We start from the raw sequence: 21,437 nt of genomic DNA, 5'->3' as shown, positions 1-21,437 counted from the left end.
CCTCAGCTTCCTATGTGCTGGAATTAAATGTGTGATCCACCATGCTAAGCAGGATGGCTGTATTTTAATATGAAAAGTTAGGGCTCTATCATTGGTCTGCTAGAGCTTCTGACTCCCAGAAATCTTATGACAATTGATTTTCTCAAGTTCTAGTGGCTGCAAGTCTATCATCAAAGGTAAATTATCTGCCTCCCCCAATTCCCCTGTGTACAGATGATGTGTCCTTACTGGTTGCTGTGTCTTAACAGGGGCTTTGTAGTGTGTGTGTGTGTGTGTGTGTGTGTGTGTGTGTGTGTGTGCGTGTGTGTGCATATATGCACATTAGCATTTGAAGACTACAATACTCTATAATAGTAAATCCTACTGGTGATTGGATTAGGACTACTTTAATGACTTCATTTTTCTTTAATTACTTCTTTAAGAGCCTTCTCTTCAAACATAGTCACATTCTAGGGTACTGAAGGAGAAGACTTTTACATCATGGATTGTGGGAGAATAACACATTGTCCACAACAGTAAGTAACATTAGGAGAATAAATAATAGAAGGGAAAACTCAGCTCATAAGATTTGACTATAGTGGCTACTCAGTGATGGTTAGGTGGGAGAAGGGATGAATAGTTAGGAGGAAGGATGGATGAATAGACATGGAGAATAATGGGCAAATATAGGGAAGATGGGGGAATGGAGGGAGAAATGAATACAGAGAGGAGCAAGAATGCATAGTGAGAGGGAGGAATGAGCAGAGGAGGGGAGTGGGAAACAAGGAAATGATTGTAGGAGAACTTGGTGCAGAGAAGAATGGATGGAGAGATACTGAGAGAGAGATAAACATGGAAGGATGGATAAGGATGTAGGTAGAGGGAGGAGTGGGGGACAAGAGGGAGGGAAAGTCAGAAAGGAAGCGATGCAAAGAGGAACTGAGGAAAGGATTGGGCAGAGAGGTGAAGGGAGGGAGGGATGGATGGATGGATGGATGGATGGATGGATGGATGGATGAAGAGATTGATTGGTGGATGGATGTGAGGGTGGATGGACAGGTGGGTGAATGAACGGGTGGGTGGATGGGTGGATGGATGGGTGCTTAGATAGAGGGAGGGAGGGATAGAGCATTTAGTGAGGGAATAGGGAGATATAAGGACAGAGGGATGCCATACCTAGTAAAGAGCTGTGCAAAGATCCTCAAAACACTGGTCCATGAAGAAGTAATAGACTGTGTCATCTTTACCACTTAGACATGATGAGGCTAAGTCCCTCTGTGTACTTTTTCATGTGTGTACATGTGTTTATGTATCCTCTTTTAAAGGAGATACCATGCAAAGTAAAAACATGTCAGACATTTTCCAGATGTCACTGCTTTACAAAAAATGTCCCAGCAACAATCCTCAACCCTCAAGTACACTGGTAGCACAGCCTGTCCGTGTTGTGATTCTTTCCCTGAGGAAAACACTAATACAGTGAAGCAGAATTCAGGTCTGCTGGCAGTTCTCCTGGGAGCTGGCACGCTTGGCTTGTATTCAGCTTACCTCGTCCTACCTGGTGCAGGCTGTGACAAGAACTTGTGTGAGTTCTAAAGGGGGAAGGCAGGGAGCACTCCATGGCAACTGATCTAAGCTATTGAGCTCCCAAGCGACCAAAGGAGAGACCTGAAAAGTGAAGAACACAAATAGGTCTTAGAACTCAAAATATATTAATATAAAAAGTTGCCCTGAGTTTTTCAAAGGTATATTTTTAAAGATGAATTTTAAGACGATTTATTTTTAAGAAGCATATTGACATATCAGTTACTGAACAAACACTTCAGGTGACAGGCTCAGTACGCTTACAGCTTGAATAAAATAAACTAAAGGATCACATACATTGAAGATTCCCTCACTTACAGGCATTGCTATGCAGGGCAACTGTCACAGTTTGTTCTTCACACAGTTGTCCTTGGTGTACAAGGCCAATAACGTGGGCTTTAATGCTGCCAGCCCAACATTTATGGCAGATGTGAAAAATTGTATTTAAATTAGAAATGCTAAAATTAATATTTATTGACTCCATGTTTCATTATCATTAGAAATTAGTTTGTTCTTGGTAAACAGTTTATAGCATGATATAAATACATTCCATTGACCTATTAACTGGCCTAATATATTATGGAATTATTGACAGCGGCAGTAAAATTTACTAACAGCCATTAAACCTTTTTAACATACTTGATATGCCTGTCTCTATAATACCCACGAATTAGGTGTGGGTGTTTTTTTAAAAGATAATCTGCTGCTGATATTAAATTCTTCCAAGATTTTAATATATTGTCTAAGTTTATGGATCATAAAATAAGCCTGGAGCTTACAAAAATTTACATGACAATTTTTTTAAGAAAAGCGCATGTAAATTTTAGTACAATATGAATGATATAAAATACTGAATCACATAAAAAAGTTTCCCAACTGCACTAAAGGGGTAGTTAGGGTCTGATTTTAACAAAACCCATAGTCTGGCCAGGTAGGCAAGACTGAATGAAAGATTTGTGCTATCTCTGTGGCCACTGCAAAGTCACCAACAGACGGGAGGAACACAGCTGGTGTTCAGTCCAAGTCCACACCAGAGCCAACCCTGGGTCATCAAACACACTTCTGGAGACTCAAACCTAGAGCTAGGACTTCCACAGCATGCATGCTATCCAGATCACTCTCTTTCCAATAGAAGCCATGCCAAAGGGCTTTTTGTTTGAATCATGTAAAGAGTCATGTAGAGAAAGAGGTGGAGAACCACCATGTAAATAAACTTATACAGAAGCACAGGGAAAGCTGTGTAAAGAACTATGCTGAGAACCACATGGGGAACTATATAGAGAGTAGTATGGGGGAGCCATGTGAGGAGCCATGTAAAGAACTATGTGAAAAAAGACCCACCCTGCAGTACCATGTGGAGAATGATCAAGATGGGCTCCCTAAGTACACTCTTCCCCCAGTGGCTCAGTGTGGACACTGGACACCTGTGTCTACACAGATAGGCTCTGCAGCTTCCTTTGACTCTGTGCCTGTGGGTCACCATGAACTGAGATAGTCCCCAAGCTCTAGCCAGTAAACTCCTCCAAGGTCACTGGCTACCCCTGTGAGGTTCAAGCACACCAACCAAGCCGTCAGCCCACCTCCCAGGGTCAGAATTAGTGTCTGACGCATCTTCTGGCACAGTACCAACTAGGCAGATAAAGAAAAAATGTGGAGTCTCTTACAGTTCCTAGGCTGGAGTTCACAACTGCATGTAAACAGGGCTTCGCTCCTCAGAAGTCTCAGGGACCAAGTTTTTCCATCCCTCTGTTTGCTTTCCTGCTACAGATCATGATGGTGGGATTGCACCATGATGCAGCCACATGGAACCCCACTAGATGGAGCTCAGACCAGGAGCTTCTAGCAGGAAATATGAAAGTGAACCCTACAGGGGCTCAAAGGGCCACTACACAGTCACAACTTTCCCCAGAAAGACAGTCAGAAAGTCAGAAAGGTGAAAGGCAGTGGGAGCTTCACCAAGTCCATGAGAGCTTTAAGATGTCCTAGCTCACATGCAGGTGTCAGAGGACAGAGGTCATGACACAGTGTCCCTGAAGCAAAGCAGAGAGAGAGTTCCCCAGAGAAGCCCAGTTTAAGAAGACAATAACTGTAGAGGGTCTATCTGTATGTAAAACATCCATGAAACTCAGGGTCTATGTGCTACTTATTCAAATGGCATTTAGAATACTCTATGAATGTGAGTGCATGGAATGGAAGGTGGGGTAGGAGAGGACAGAACAGTGGCTTCCTAATTCCACTAGGTTCTACTTCCCACACCTTTGAATGCTACTGAATACGGCAAAGTTAGCAGAATGTTTGGGCTTTTAGGGAAGGAAGACTATTCTGAGAGATCTGGAGAGGCCATAAACATAACCACTGGGTCTTTCTAAGAAGGAATTATAAAGAGAGTTGGCATACAGAAGAAAGGAGAGCTATATAACCAAACAATAAGAGGCTGGAGCCAAGCTATACCTAAGCTTCAGAGCAGAGAGAGACATTGAATGGCTTCCATGTTCTCAGAGCCAGGTTGGCCTGGGGCAGTGTGGCCTTGGATCATTGATGCTGGCTTTCGACTTCTGACCTACAGAACCTGACAGGACTCATTTCTAGTGTTTCCAGTCATCAGTCTGTTACCATTGGTTTCAGTCTCTTCCAGAAACACACATACATGTGCATGTACATCAGTGTGGGCTTCTTAGGCTTTTCTTTTCTCTGGTTAGTTCTGTCCTGAGGGCAATGAGCACTTGTCAATGGCCCATGGTGGTAGAGTTGCCATATGAACTGGGCCTCCCTTCTTCCTGACAGGGAATGGTTTGAACTAAGACACTGAGAAGGGTATAGGTTCGGCCCTTTGGAACATGGAACATACCCAAAGGGAACAGTCTTTTAGGTCCCTGCTCAGGCTAAGGTAAGGTGTGGGGTGGTTCATGAGACAGTCTCCAAGTCACCATAGTGGGGCCCACAAGGCTACTCCAGCTACTGTCTTCTATGGTTTTGATCATCTGGGGCATGAGTACAAACTTCCTAGAATTGAGTTTACTATTGATGGGTAAGGCTATTGGGTCAGACTATTGATCAAATAGCAATACTCTCCTGGTCTTTATCTCTCACCGATTTATGACACAGTTGCCACTGAGATTCTTAGGCTTACATAATGAACATCTGTGGGTTTCTCTTCCTTACCATTGGCTGCCAAACTTTACCTTCCCCAGTGCTTTCTGCTCTGTCTGCATATACACACAGTAGGGAGCTCTGCCTACACAAACACCCCTCCCCCCCACACACACAGTAGGGAGGGTAATGTGTTGAGTTGCTCCAATACTAGAACTCTTTGAGGTTGATAGTCACCACAGAACAGTGGCTTATGCCTGCAGGCAGGTCAAAAGCCAGGCCTCACCTCTCTTGTCCCCCCTCAGCATTTTGCATAAGCAATATTAATTTATTCACAGGGTACACAGTTCCAGCTTCCTGCTGAAGCTTGCCCAGCCCATCTAGACCACCACCACTTTGCTCCAGGCAGGATTAGACCATCAGTGGTTAATGCTTCAACCCCAAATCATTTCTTAGTCATACATACATACATACAAACAAACAAAAATCCTCATATATTAAAAACAAAACAATTCCCAGTGGGTACTAGCCTAAGTCCCAGTAGAAAACAGATGGCTCACTCAAAAAGAATAACTCAAGGAGCTCATTTACAAAAGATGTAATTACAGGGGTGCATGCAGAGGTAACTAGAAACCACAAGAGACAGTGTCATGGGACACAAAAAGACCCATTACCACTCTTAGTCCCAGAGGAACAAGGTGAGAGATTGGTGGCCAAAATGGAGGACAGAGAGAAGAAAGGCAAGAAACTATAACGTGGAAGAAGAAGAGATAATTTTCCCAGAGACATAGCCTGTCAAGAGCATTTGGGGGTTGGTAAACATCTTGGTGATATCTCTAATGATCTTCTTCTTTCTTCAGTGGGCTGACTCCAAGAAACAGAACTCACTGAAATAATCAGAGAGCAAGAAGAATTGAGGATGATGAGAAGATCTTTAACATCATCCCCAGCCACAATGAGATAGGATGAGACAGAAACGATGACAAGGGAAAGAGAAGACAAGGCATCTGCTGCCAGGTCTGAAGTTGGGCCCCAGGGGAACCAGAGTGACAAAGCACAACAATTTATGTGATATGAACATTCTTATTTTCCTGTGATGAGATTTCAAAAGAGATGATGAGTTAGAAAGCCATCAGTGTTGATGGTAGCTGATTGAAAATAATCAGAAATTGTACCCCTGTATTATTTATCTGCCTTATCTGTGATAATGGCAGGTGTCACATGGATACATGGAGTTCTGCTGAGTTGAAGTATGCTGGGCTTTCTTGGGGTCTCAGATGTTTGGGTCCAGTAGGTTCAATTTACCCTAAACATAAACTATCCTGCTTTTCTCACTAGATAGCATCATGTTTGGATGTGAGGTTGGATTAGTCAGGGTTGTCAAGGAAAAGAACAAAATTCTCTCTCCTCTCCTCTCCTCTCCTCTCCCCTCCCCCCTCTCTCTCTGTGTGAATAACAGTTGTGTCATATCTGGGAGGCCAAGAACCTACTGGTTGCTTGGTCCTTGCAGTTGGGTAACTCAGCAGTCTGAGTATCCCCTTGGTGACTGTCTAAGACTGGAGAGGTTGACATTCCCATAGTTGTTCCGTCCATGGGGTTGGACTCATGTACTCATGCCTCAGTTATCTAAAACTGGTGTTGAAATATCTAGAGGGTTCCCGGAGACTTCCTGGAGAGATGATGGTCCTTAGTCAATGATGGAAGCTTAGAAACACTAGTTCAGAGATCATCTGAGGCATCAGCAGCTGCAGCAATAAGGAAAATTATTTCATCACCAAGAGGGGAAGGCCAAGGAGACAATACAGAAACCCAAGCAAGCAAAAGGTCAATAGCTGTCATTCTGCATTCTGCTACCAGAAGGGTCCACCCACATCAAGAAGGGTCTTCCCACATCAATTAAGGAAATCAGGACAATTCCTCAGTTAAGTTTCCTTACCAAGATTCTAACTGGACATGAAAATCAAGCACGACAGATAGATAGATAGATAGATAGATAGATAGATAGATAGATAGACATGGATGATAGTCTATTTCCGTATCCCACATGTATCCATATGTATTTCCATATTCCAAGTGGATCTCAGAATCATGGAGTCTGATAAGTCCAATATGCATGTATGTGGAAGCTGAGATCAGAAAAGTATTCATGGTTTTTTTTGGTCTCTTAGTCCTGAGGGTTCTGCTGGAATCCCCTCCTTTTTGATCAAGGTTTTGACTTGCTCAGGCTTTCAATCAATTGGTTGTGTGAAGTCCATCCACAGTAGAGTGGACAATTGGTGTGTCTCAGCATTCACTGAATTAAATGTTGACCTCATCCAAAAGCTCTGGTAGAGTGAGATGTCATCCACCATCCAAGACATTAAACCTACCTCCCAAGAAAGTCCCATCATGAACAGGGATGCTCTTCTCAGAGCATGCAGACATCACATATTTCCTGAAAACCAGGCTGGGGAGTACATGACAAGCTAAGGTCTAAGTAATAGGACTAAGTGCCAAGAGTCCATTGTCATGCCAAGCTCTTGAGCAATTGGTTTTCTGTTCACACCAGGTCACACTAGACTTTTCACTAAGACCTGCCATAGCAACATGACCAACAAGAAATTGGAAGGTCAAACAGTCTTCTAGAAGACTCATCAGCATCATTTGCCATCTTGGCCTGAGAAACATCAATGAACTTGGTGACATAATAGACTAATGTCTGGATGGCTTCACTGAGTCACTCAACTACCTACATGATTTAAAGTCAGGGACATGTTAAAAGCACTTTCCTGAAGCCAATCAGTGGAATCCTTTTTTGAGAGTCTCATGAGCTGATGTTGACTATGGAATGGGGTAACTTTCATGAAAGTTGTATTTCAGTTTCTCTTTATTCTTCTCTACCCGCAAGAACCAGAGAACTCCAGGCAGGACATTCTGATGACCTTAACATGAGGGCTTTGTGAGCACCAGGTTAGTCAATAAAAGCCTAGGCAAGCCTAGGTTCTCCTGCAGGGTGCCTATGAGAGTTAGTCAGAACCATCAGGTCAGGAGATGGCCGATGTTCACCCCTGTGCTCCTCACCTGTTTGTGTGGTGGCCCTTCCATACGTCTAGAACAAAATTCAAAGAAAGTGCCAAGTCCCTCAGCAGAGGGCACTGGCTGGCATCCCTGTAATACGCGGTTTGTAGGGAATGAAAGAGATTTGGTTTCCTTTTGAACGCGCGCACCCCGTTACCGACACGACACTGTGGTTTCCTCGCTTGGCTTTGAAATACCGTAAACTCACAAAAGCTACTGTCGAGTTCAGAACAAACACAGGGGGTATGTTTAGTTATTTGTTTTTGTAGTAAAATAAAATATTTATTATCCGCAGACACCCACTGTGAACAGAGGGGGAGGCCACTGTGTTTCATCTTGCTGGTGTCATGTTTGACTTCCATTAGGGATGGATTACAGACCTGTGGGTTTTCATGAATTCAGGAAGTCCACTTTGAACACTGATTTCAAAGCCTACAGGGTATGGGAAGCATGTAAGAACACAGCTCTGGAGGAAGAAACCTGTTGCATCTCGCCTGCACCTCGTGTTTGATAAGGCAGAATGGGGTTCCCTTCGAGAGAGAAGCCAGGACGCGTTTCCCTTAATAAGATGACTTTAAAGGAAGCCTGCCTATTGTTTCCTCTACACATTCCTTGAGGTGTACACAATTAATTCAGTCTTGGAATCTGGAAAAAAATAAGCATTGTACCAGACCGCTTTGCCTCGCCTGTGTCTCCAGCTTATCACAGGGAATGAGAAAGTGGTCGAGTCACCAGGGGCTGCTGCCTTAACTCTTCCTGTTCACTCAAGAGGCTGTCTGGGCACAGTCTTCTGTGTATGTACCCATACTCACACCTACCATTCACAATTTGAACCTAGATGAAAGGAGACCTAAGGGGTGATGCTGACTACCCTAGCTGGACATCTAGAATTTGGTCACACTGGAGTCCATTTCTGGGTACCTCACTCAAGACTCCTGGACTCACTGGCTCATGCCTGAGGGAGGGAGGGAATCCTAGGATGGAGACAGGAATGAGCAGTGCTCTAAGATGCTTTCCTGGATAAGACAAGGATAGAGATGAGTCCAGTTGATGTCCTCAAGGGAGTAAGAGTAGTGTTTCATGAGAGACATATTTGAATTCTTCCATCTAAGAAACCCAAGAAAGTAATAACCAAGACTCATGGGAGATAAACCTACAAAGTCAGGCTAGAGATCTTTAGAAAGAAAGTTCTACTGATGCCTCAGGAGGCCAGAAACTTCATAATAATGTGAAATTTGGAAGACTAGCTGTGGAATGTGGAAACGGCAATTGACATGCAAGCATAGTAACAGGGCTAAGGTTCCCTGGTCTACAGGGAACAAGTCGTCCCCAGCTAATGTTTTAGGAGAAGGGAGAGTACCAAGTAGATACATGCAGATAAGCAAAGGACATCCTGATATCTTAGCTCTCTTGGAAGTTCCCAACTGAGCTTGCACCAAACACATATGCTGTCCCTTCTCTCAACCACACCGGTCAACTCTGTCTAGCCTGAGTCCCTCATACTTATATAACTGCAGTGGTCCTAGTATGAGTTCTTCCCTTTACCCCTAGAGGGCAGAAACCAGAGAGCATGGCAGAAGAGGCCACTTCTTGTTGTTCTAAGAAATACAAACTACCTACAGATGTGGACCTAATCCAACTTACTTTTCACAAGTTTGTTTTAAGGATAAAAACATACAAAGAAGTATATTCCTCATGCAAGGCAGTAAGACAACATTCTCCCTGGAAATTGGGGACTGGGGAAAACAGGGAAAGACAGTGACATGATTCTGGTGGTATGTATATGCTCATTGCCCTCACTACCTTCAATGATGTTATTGCTATATAGTCTAGATTTGAAGAAAGGCAGCTCCATAGGTACCTTAACTTTACCAGATCCCTTCTTTTGTCTGGATGCACTTGGCTCAATACCTGAAAGAACATAGGCTCAGCCTCTCACTATTGGCTGTGCTGAGGATTTGCTGCTAACCATAACAAGGGGAAAGCACTAGTACTTTCTTGAACTGTTCTGGTTCTCTACCCACCTTGTTTTCTGAAATCTGAGCAATTGTCACACGAGGTAGGCTTCACCATCTACATGGTCAAAGTTGGGCTGCACTCACATTTTCCCAAGACCTCTTTGTAGGGTTTCTCATAGACACAGGCTCCTGGCCCTGCTGTGACTAGCCATTACTTTCACCTTGATGATCTGGGCAGTATTACCGGAGACCACGCTAAACATGTCTGGGCTTCCTGAGCTTAGACTGACTTTTTCTATTTCTACCCTCTTCAGCTTTTTGTGTTGTTCTGACTTATTTGCATGTGTGCAGGCAGTCAAGGATCTCTAACAAAACAAACAAGCAGGCTTCTTAGCTCTCCCACAGTGAATGCCACTGGTCCAGTCTGTACGCATATGTACAGCAGCTCCAGCCACTGCTGTCTACTGTCACCCACCAACCTCAGTAAAGCCAGGCAGGGACCCTAAGTCAGGTATCTCTAACGCAGCCACCTCTCCCTCCATATTTGAAAACAAAAGACTATGAATGACTTAGAATTTGGCCCCGAGTTTACTCAAGATCCTCTACAGCCAGGACAGATTCTACATGAAATCATTAGAGTTTAAAAAAATTCAAGATTCTGTCTGGTGTATTCAACTTATCATTCATTGCCTCCTCGCCTTTCACTTCCCAGGTTCATCAATCATGTGTGACACTCGTCTGAAGTCATGATTTACTTTGAAAACCACTAGAGCAGGCACTGTGCATGTGACTTGGGATCTGCCAGGCTGAGAGACTCCTTTTAAGAACCTTGAGTGGGTGTACTGCAGACTTCTCATTCCAGAGCTGTCACTAGGGTCAAATGTGGGGACATCTGGGTCACCAGTTATTCTGGTTGGGTCTCTCTTTATAGCCTCTCCTATCCCCTGATTCCTTAGGCACAAACCAAGGAAATTAAAGAGTGAAGCATCTTGGGAACACACAGTGAGGTTTTCTGTGTGTTCATGGTTGTATTCACTGAACTTCACTGTCTGATGCATGGGCGTGATCTGAGTGGGAAGACAAGGAGAGGAGCTGGATGACACGCTACACTACAGCTGGTGAATCAGTGTGGAGTCTAACAAGAAATGTATGTGGCTATTAACTATGTACCAACAACCTTGGCTTAAGATGACTTGAGCTGTGGTGCATCGAAAGGGTCCATGAGAATTGACAGCATCTAACACAGCCAGGTCCAGAGACCAGAGCATGGTCCAATTCCATAAAACATTGTTCACAATGTCACTCTTTTAGTCAATAAGATGACAAGTGAAAGTAAGCCAGCAATTTGTGTCAAAATTGAATGATGTCATATGAGAAAAAATAGAAACTATGGTCTTATAATATTATCATTAATACAAATTATGTTTAATTAAGAATTTTTATTAGACTTCATCATCTCAAGTAATGAGGGTCTTTATTAAGACAAAATGTCAAGCAAAAATGAGCTACTTTTAATACCTAAAGATGATGCTAATCTGTCCATTCAGGGCTGGAGAGGGGTCCTGGCCCTGGAGGAGACCTTTCCTAACACCTTCTCACTTCCTAGGGTCTGATCTGAGTGAGCTGGGATGTGGGATGCATCCAAGAGCCTGGCTCCTGAGGAAGGCTTAGACTGTAATCCTTTGCATGCACTGGGTCTGGACTTAGAAATGCAGATCAGCCATGGGAACATTCATATGCCTATGTGTTACTGCCACAAAGCCCCCATGCCATGCTGAATCCTGTCCCCCCCCCCCCCGGATTGACATCCCAGCTAACGGGGTTTATTTGCTATGGAGGCCCTGCTAAGCAACAGGAAACTCACCTTAATTAATGTCAATATATTTCTTTACACCCACAGCCTCTTGGAGGAGCTAAAGCAAAACAAACCAAAGGGGGGAAGAATCTCAATTGATTAGGGGATTTTAAAAGAATTCTTTAATATCAGATTAAGCCCATTTTGATTGTAAATCTATTTTCAGCTCAACATTACCAAAGAATATTACAAGAAAACTCTGTTTTATGAAGTTATTATGATTTAAACCGTTCTCTCTCTGCTATCCTCCCTGACTTTCCCTCACACACATTCACTCTCCAGAGGATCTAAAAATAAGCCTGCAGCTATACATGTCAGTGCTCCGGGTTTATCCCACAGACTAAGGAATTTTCCACAAAATACTTTTATTATTTTCCAGGGTTCCACTATAGTATTTGGAAACAAAGGTGGCTTTAGGGCTGAACCATGAGGGAAATGAAATGACCTAATGGGCAGAATCACCCTGTCACCATCCTTCTGCTTACAGGGACCAGAGCTGGGTTTTCCAAAGCCCCATAGTCCAATAGTCCAATGAGTGAACTGGATTACCAGCCGCTTTGTGTCACAAGACACCTCTTCTGCATGTGGGTTTCAGCTGTGTTCTGAGTTGTCAGAGAAAGGTAAAATAACTCCCAGGTGGCTTTTGAGGATAGCCTAGGCTGTATCCTGGTGGCATAGTTCAGGGTCATAGGCATTTTATAAAAGCAGTGTGCTGTGGCTCCAGATATGTCGTGCAAACTCCCTTTTCTGTCCAGGACAGCTTGGGAGATTTAGGATCTGTTGATTTAATTTCAGGAACAAGAGGCAGAGAGGAGAGGAAGCCATTTGGCAGCTGTCACACATTCCAAGGCCCATCTTCAGCATCTGCTGATAACCAGCAGAGAAAGCAGAAGATGGGTGGAGGAAGACATGTTTATATGACGGTCTGGTTCCAAGATATCAGGCCACATACTTCCTCTTACTTAAACCAATAGACAGGAGCCCCCTGAGCAAATGGTACTTATACTTGTGAAGCACGCCTTGGAACCCGGTTCACTTAAACAGAAGCAAAGGATTTGATCAATAATCTTAAGTCGTGCTCCTGAGCCAGTTCAGTATAGAGTCAATATATGCATGCAATGTTAAGTTTAGCTCTTTCCTTTGAACGCTTATCTATGCCTCTTTGTCCACGGAGGGTATTGCTCCGGTATTCCATAGCTGAATGGCTCAGAATGGAGACACTAAGAGCAATGTCTCAGCTGCTGGTGCTGCTGTCAATCTTACATTGAACCTAATTGTTCTGAGTGACACTGCCCACAGCTGTCTCTCGCAGAGTGCTTTGATGTACCAAGCTCCATGTAGACCCCTGTTCCATGGCTCAGGTAGCTCATATGCTCTCTCTCTCTCTCTCTCTCTCTCTCTCTCTCTCTCTCTCTCTCTCTCCCTCCCTCCCTCCCTCCCTCCTTCTCCTTTCCCTCTCTCTCCCCCTCTCCTCTCCCCCATTTTTTATCCCTTTCATTTGTTTGAGGCTAAGTCTCATGTAGCCCAAGATAGCTGAAGATGATCTTGAACTCTGTTCCTACATGTCCATACTTCTCAAGTGCTAGGATTACAGGTGTTCCCGTGCCCAGCTCCCCCTATCTCTTTGTCATCTCCCCACATTTAGGAATTTTTGAAATAATTGCTCTAACTGCTGCAGGAGAGTGGTGCTATAGCTCTATGGTCCCTGGTCATAGGCAAAGTAAACAAGGAGCAAAATGAGTTCCCTGGTCAGCTGTGTGGTGGGAGCTGAGCCAGGTTCTCTCTGGAGCAGGTGCTTGACTATTTTTCATCTGAAGATGTCTGAGGATAGCTGAGAGGACTCCTGTGAAAACTGTAATTGTTGGGGTGTATCCCTAGACACTTAAAATTGACACAGTAAGAAGCATGCTGCTTTGTGTGTTCCTGACATGAGAATACAGCTGTGAGCAAGAAATGACTTATGGCTACCACCGAAGGCTCTGCCCTAGTGGGAAGTGTATATAGAGTTTCCAATGATGACTTCCCTCATCTGTGTCTACGGCTCTCCATTTTCAGTTTCTTCCTCCTGCCAGTGTCTTCATAACAATAGAAGTGTTGTGGATAAACTTGCCACATGAGACTCTGCTGAGGTTTTTGTGTCTTGCATAGTCAGGTGAAGTCCAAAGCCTATTGTCTATCGCCTCTGTAGCAGTAACGGTCATGTTCCTGTTAGTGGCATTGTATGTCTGTTCTCCTGAAAATGTCGTTTCATTCTTCTTCATAGCTGAACAAAATCCTGCTGTGTTTGCATTTACTCTACCCTTCTTGGTTAGACAGTGGTCTAGGCTGGCTCCACTTCTTAGCTATTGTGAATAGCATGTCAATGAGCATGAACATGCAAGAATCTCTGTGGTCCAGTAAATCTTTTGGGTCTATACATGGGAATGGTATAGCTGGGTCAAATGGCAGTTCTAGCTTTGCTAGTTGAGAACCCTCCATACAGGTTTGCACAGTATATGCATTACCTTACATTCCCACCACCAGTGGATAAGGGCTCCATTCTTCCACACCCTCATCACCATTCCTTATCATGTGTTTTCTAGGTGGTGACAATTTTGACTTGTATGACAGAGTCTAGAAGCATTTTGATTTTGTATGTCTTTAATGACTAAGACTGTTGAATAACTTTTTGAGATTGACCATGATAGAGGAAAAAGAGATACCAAGAAGGGGAAGAAAAAATCCAAAAGAGTGAAGGATTACACCTGACACGAGGACAGAAAGACCTATCCTAACTGTGGGCAGCGCCATGTTGGCATTGATTGTGGGGAGCAAGGACTATAAAATAATGGGTGAGGGACAAGGACAGAAAACAGGGAGAAGAGGAATGAGAACAACATGTAATGAAACTGCCATAGTGAAATCAATTATCTCATCTCATATGCTAACTTAGAAATTTTATACAGCCAATTACATTGAGTATCTGAATGGTAAAAACAGAACAGGAAGTATGACAAATGAAACAGGAAGTATGTCAAATGTTTTGTGGCAGGCTTTAAAAGTTACTCCATCAGTGTTAATTTATGATCATATAAATATTCACAGGTCATTTGAACTCTGGGTAACAGCTTATATGAACCATTTATGGAAACGAGATTTGCCTCCCATGCCTAAGATCTCCTCTCATAGGTACCTTTCAAGACCATTTTGCTGTAAGGTAAATTTTCAGGGATCAGAAGTGCTACACTTTGTCCTGTGAACTCATGTTCCCTACCCCCAGCCTTGAGCAGGCCTGAAAGACCTTGTTTACCACAATAGACCAAATAATAGGACCTAGGTGGAGTCATCAACCTTGGCTGCATGTACAACCTGCTACAGGAACGTAGCAGAATAGACTGCCTGCTGAGCTTGCCTGGAGACATCTCTGGCAGTGACTAAGGATAGGATCCCCCACCCACCTCCTGGCTGAAACAAGAAGGGGTTCGGTGGGGTTTTCCCTTTAAATTAGAAGAGCTGAATATTAAACTTCGAGCCTTGATCAGAGAACTTGTCTTGGCTTCATATTTTTCTCACCCTTCCATCCCTTTCTTCATTTCCAGTCCCCCTTTCAGGTGAACCCAGTTGAAACTCAGTAAATCTTTTGGGTCTATACATGGGAATGGTATAGCTGGGTCAAATGGCAGTTCTAGCTTTGCTAGTTGAGAACCCTCCATACAGGTTTGCACAGTATGTGCATTACCTTACATTCCCACCACCAGTGGATAAGGGCTCCACTCTCCCACACCCTCACCACCATTCCTTATCATGTGTTTTCTAGGTGGTGACCATTTTGACTTGTATGACAGAGTCATACAAACTCAGGCTTGGTAACTGAGTCCTTGGTCATGCGCAGAACTCTCAGAGCTCATAACATCCATAGGGGTCACTTTTCACACTCCACATTTCTTGATGCCATAAGATCCCTGTGAGAGTTACTCTTGATTATTAATATAATGAGATTTAGAGTTACCATGGAAACAGAATTCTGGATGTGTGGTCATGAGGGTTTCCAGATTGGGTTACTTAGGGGTGAGAGGACCCCTCCCAATTGTAGGCTGCACCCTTCCATGGGTTGTAGTTTGAGACTGAGTAGAAGGGAGAAAGCAAGTAGGCACCAGTACCTGCTTTCTAAGTCTGGAAGCAGTGTAACTAACTAGCTGCCTTGAGTTCTTGCTACCATGTCTGCCCACCACCATAGATGTGCCCTTGAACTTTAAGTAAACCCTTCTTGTCTTAAGTTGGCCTCTCGAAGGTATTTTGTCAAGACAACAATACAAGTAACCAATATGCTCTGGTTTATAGGAACATGCTATAAATTATAGAACATAAAAGCCTGAGGATTAATCTCTCCTGGACAGAAAGATAGGCATGGAGCAGGAGGAATGCCACATACACAGTGCCAGTGTCACCATTGCTCCAGCCCAGAACTGTTCCCATGCCAGTCTATAAGGGACCATTCCAGGTGGATCAAATATCTAAGTGGCTTCTCTAAAAGGCTCTAGTCACACAGGCTCCTGGAAACACTAAAAAGAAATCAAACTTTTTTAAAAAAGCTATCTTTCTCCCAATGAGAATGTACTTTTTATTTGAGTCATAGACCACAACTCCACCATGTTTCTGCCTTCTCCTCCATTCCTCCCCTCCTCTATCTCTCACAGAGCTGCTGCTTACATGTCCACAGAACAAATTTGCTGGCACCATTCACCATGCCCTATGCCTTGGGACACAGGCACTAACTTTCACGGAAAGTGGAACATAGAGAATTCCATCTTGGGGGATGTTGAGCTCCATAGTTGCACTTGATTTAAGTAGCGGGTAAGAAAGAGAAGCCGGAGGTCAGCCACTGTAGAGAAAGGCTTTTGGAGGATGCCATGGGTTTACAGAAGTCATAGAAGTACCAGGCTGCCCTGTGAGTCCAGGTGTCTGGGCAACTGGATGTATGACCTTTGACTTAGTCCACTTGCAGCAGGGCATTGTTCCAGGGATCCTCACTGTGTTGAGGAAATCAAGTGTATACATTATATTGCAGAGCTCTGTGAAGGCAGTGTTCATTCTTCCAGGGATATTTTTAATGTCCCAGTGACTTTTTTAGAAAATGAGAAATGTTCCAAAATAAAGTGCAGGTAGTGAAAGGCAAGACACCCAGCCAACACCCTGCTTAGGAAGGCAGCCCTGAGCTTTCCGTGCAGTATAATCAATGGTTCTGGAGATCATGAGCAAAAAAGGCTTAGTCGCCACAATGACAGGGCTACCATGCACTGACACAGGAAGGATCAGAGAGAAGATAAGAGGTGATGAACAGTGTTCCTTAAAAAAGCAAAGGTAGTCATGAAACCCGATTCAGGCTTGGAGGTGCAGGGATGTGGACTTCATAAGACTTATACAATGAGATGTTCAAGAGTTTATAGATGGGTATATGAAGTACAGTTCAGTAAATTGAGATATTTATAGATGAGGAGAAAGTAAATGTGTATGCAGGTGGATACAGTTTCAATAAAGATGGACTTAGAGACATTAGATAAAGAAATGAGTAAAAGATAGATAGATAGATAGATAGATAGATAGATAGATAGATAGATAGATGGTAGATGGTTGAATAGGGCACATAATATAGACAATAGAGATGGATAGGCGAGATAGATAATTTATTGAGAAGTATATAGATAAGATAGATGAATGAATGAATGAATGAATGGCAGACCAGAATGGTTGGGTGGATGAATAGATACTATAGGGATAGATAGATGAGAGACAACTAATAGATTTTAAATTAGTGGATAATATAGGGGACATAGAAGATTATTGGTAGGCATATAAATAATGACATGGATAAATAGACAATAGATGCTACGAGAAAACTCTGTGTGAAGGTGAACTAGGCTGGGTCAGTATCGTCACAGACAATGATGCTATAGAGAGAAGGAAAGCCTAATATCCAGGAATGTTAGAGACGGGCACAAGTTACAAATAAACAATATAAAGCTAATTAGTTTTCTAGTTTTAACACTGTCATGTGTTTTCCCATTTTGGTGGATAAGAGTATAAATACATATTGGATAGTAGAAGCATAAAATCCAGCACAAAACTACAGTTTCCTTTCCAAATGACTATTCAACTGTTTAGAAATCCACTGAGTTGTACAAACTTTGGGTCTGGCTTATGTCAGGAGGTGATCTTTTTGCAAAGTGTTTTTTTTCTTAATAATAGAGTTTATTTTTTAATTAAATACAATTAATATCATTATTAGAAGAAGGGGAAAAATTGGAAGTTCTCCCCATAAACTTTTATGTCAGAGAAACAAAAGGCTGGAGCCTGTGGTCAGAGGAGGAACTGGTCTGAAATGATCTCCCAGAAAGAGAATCTTCATCTTTTTAGGAACTTTTCAGATCATCTTGCAGAAGAAACTGGAGTCTAGATAATGATACCGGGCTGATGGGTGGGACCACATCCTACCCAAATCAGTTTATGGAGGACTATCTCTTACGCTCATTTAAGCCCAAATTTCATGTAGAGATCTCAAAGAAGGATTTGGGGTGGGCCACTGGGTTTCTTTATTAGCTGTTTCTTGATAAAACTGAAGACAGAGGGAGCTCTCTGACATGCAGGCCCTAGCCCAACATTTATACAAGGCGGTGTGGTCTACATCCCCAGCCTCACTGCACTTTAGCAGGGCACCCTGCATTCCAGGACCACCTCTGATTCTCAGGTCTACAGTGAGCAGATACAAAAGGGAGGATCTCCTGGAGACATTCTGACCTCCATTCCCCTGACTGTCCATGTACCAAGAGTCAGCTGGGGCTGCTGTAGTAATAAGACAATGAGGCCCAGTCTGTTCTGATTTGAGGAGTGTTGATATCCCCCGACCTATGGGAAATAAGCTGATGGTTTCAATCAAATGATAACCACATTGGGTCACTCTCCATCACCGAGCTCCAGAAGGCCTGCCAGGCCCCAGTGTTTGTCTGAGCCCATCATGAGTGTCAGTTCCAATGAGTGGCCTTGCCACCATTTAGAGGACCATTACCCCAGAATGAAAACCAAGAAGGGCAGACCTCACAGCCTGTGTTCCCAGGTGGTCAGAGCTGGCTTGATTTGGCTATTTCCCACTAACAGGGTCTTGGGGGACAGCTTCAGTAAGACACATGATACGCAAGTGGTACAGAGTTCTGTTTTGTGTTTGCTCCAAGAGAAAACAGTTCAATTCCTTGGGTTGTGGGATTAGGACATTCCAGGCATCTGGACCACACTACGCATTTATCTTGCTTCCAGTTCTCAGGGCCACCCTTGGATAGACCCAATCATATTTTAGGGAAGAACACAAGGATTCGTGTGCTGAAACACTGAGTCCCCAGTATGTATGGGAATGATCAAATGAACTGACACCTAAGGATTTCATGGCACCAAGATGGAGAATGATATGCCAAGTTACAACATGGGGATGTGTATGCCCATGGGGCACATCTAGGGACTGAGGGAGCTGTTGGGTAGCAGGAAAGGTGATAATTAATCAGGCAAGGAGAGGCTGAGGACAAAATTCCTCCTTCTTCAGGGCAGGGGAAACTACTACTGATGGCTACTCAGGTACATCAGGAGACTGTGAAGAACATAGGATGGGAAGGCAGAGTAGTCATAGATACAGAGTGACACTGGTTGTCGGGATGTGAGGCAGTTGTCATGGGGATCTTGAAAAAGCACGAAGGCAGTGCTGAGAGGAGGCAGGATATTATTCTCCTCTAACCTATGACAGCATAGCTTGCCAGAGATCTTGGCTAAGCATTCGGATCATTTCTGTGTGTACGGATGCTTTATTCCAGCAAGGAGCTTATGACACTTAGTAGTTCTAGAGCGTTGTCATCATCAAATTCATTGTTCAGGAAAAATGAAAGAATCAGATCACTTGTGGAGTCTTCAGGTCTCACCTGAGAGTCAGCCAATACAGTGTAATTGGATGAAGCCCCCAAATGATGACAGTTTCTGTAAAGAACAGGGATCTGGCACTAGTCTGCATGGAATCTGCCTTTTTAATTAGTCAAGCAGCAAAATCACTAGTCACTTCCAGTTGTTCAAAAGAGAAGCCCCTGTAACTGTGTCTGGCCCAAGGTGGGACGAAAGCTGAGACACTGATGTTCTTGTTCAGCTTGGCCTCGAAGCTCAGCAGACAGACACATAGACCTTTTCGTGCACATGGCATCCTTAAGTAGTCATAGACGTCACACTTTGAAGCCAAACTCACCCAGGATAGGATTAGACTTGAACTCTAATATTTTCAAGTCTACATATGTGTTTCTTGCTTTCAGACTGTCTTTCCACTCTGCAGCTGCCTCTGCTTCCCCCTGGCACACTCGGGTATGAGAAACCCGATTCCCATACATTTCCTTTCTGTTTGTGAAGAAAGAGCAAACTGCATTTCCCCAGGTGAGCAGCATACATAAATCCAACTGAAACACTGTCGTTAATCAGATCCCAGGTCTGGAGAAATTATACTAGACTGGGGTCCCATATTAAACACATCAAGTTATGGATGATTCATTTACTTATAGGGAAAGAAAAGCACAAAGATGGTGGAAGAGAGCCAGTTGTTTCTCATCCCACTTCTGCTTGGCTTTTATGATCAGAAAAAAAAGGAAGTAGTTTCAGCAGAGCCAGAATACACATGGCAATGCAGACACCCTCCCTACCCCGCACATCTAACAGAGAGGAAATGCTAGAAGACACTTGTACATTTGGAGAGTTGGGAGCATAAATCTGAGACAGAGATTAAACTCAAGCTTCATAAAGCTTGCTCAGCCCCCAGTATAAGGCTATGAAATACAGTGCTGGCTTCTTATTGCATCAAATTGGATAATGGACTGATACTTCGTCATGAGGCCATCATGGAAAATCTCAGCTGACCTCCTGGCTCTGGCATGCATGGAAGCAAAGCTCAAAAGTAGGTTGGGAGAGGTACAATCATCGAAAGTAATCTCTCAGTTCTCCTGACTGTCAGTGAGCATTTACATAATGCAAATAGAAGGTCCTCCTTGGAGTGGTAGGCCAGTGTGCCTAAGGACCTTCTTGCTCCATTAAAAAGACAATTTTTATCTGTGAAATAATGGGAAGCGCTAGACTTGGGTATGGAAATGGATGATTTTACGAATTTCATTTTGCACCGAAATATGTTTTAAATGAAATACTACCTGACAGATAAATTACTTGGTTTTGTGCATACAACAGGTTGATTTAGTGTTCCCAGCAGCCCAGATGGCTGGCGACATTGTCATAGATGCTTAAACGACTTGGTACATGAAGGCAATTTCTGCTTTAACACAAAACATTTGCAGAGTAATCCTGGTGCATAATCTTTCTCTTTTAACCCTAGAAAAGATCAGCATTGTAGGAGTCACTGCAAATGGGCTAAAAGAGCACATACTTCTTTAACACAAAAGGACAATTACATGTACCATCCTCAGAGATCCTTAGTGACCCCAATTAAAATGCTTGCTCCAAGATTCAGAGCAAAGGAAAGACCCTTCTTCTTGTCCATGAAGAGATGCACTGGCAACATGTTTTTTCTAATTGCTGTCTTTGTCATCTCTGATTTTAAATAGTCATGTGAAGAGGACAGCTGGAATTTAGTTAGCTTCTCTCCCAATTCCCAGAAAGAACAAAAAAAGCGCCAGCCCTCCAGGAACCTCTCTAGGCTGGTATTTGGGGAAATTAACAGTCAATCCTGAAAACATATGTTGTACAGAAGCATCATCTTAATAATAATAATGGCAGCCTTGGTGTCCAGACCATGGGACCATCCTACAGGTGAGCCCACTTCATAATGAGACACTCATGCTACTAAATTACCTGGATGGAGGCCAAAACAGATCTTGTCCATGCCAAGTTCTGCCTGTAGGAAATGGAACAGGGAA

The sequence above is a fragment of the Grammomys surdaster genome, unplaced genomic scaffold (genome assembly GCF_004785775.1).
Source record: "Grammomys surdaster isolate TR1022 unplaced genomic scaffold, NIH_TR_1.0 366, whole genome shotgun sequence".
NCBI classification, from domain to species: domain Eukaryota; kingdom Metazoa; phylum Chordata; class Mammalia; order Rodentia; family Muridae; genus Grammomys; species Grammomys surdaster.
The sequence above is the reverse complement of the archived record's forward strand: the minus strand, read 5'-3'. Positions refer to the sequence as shown.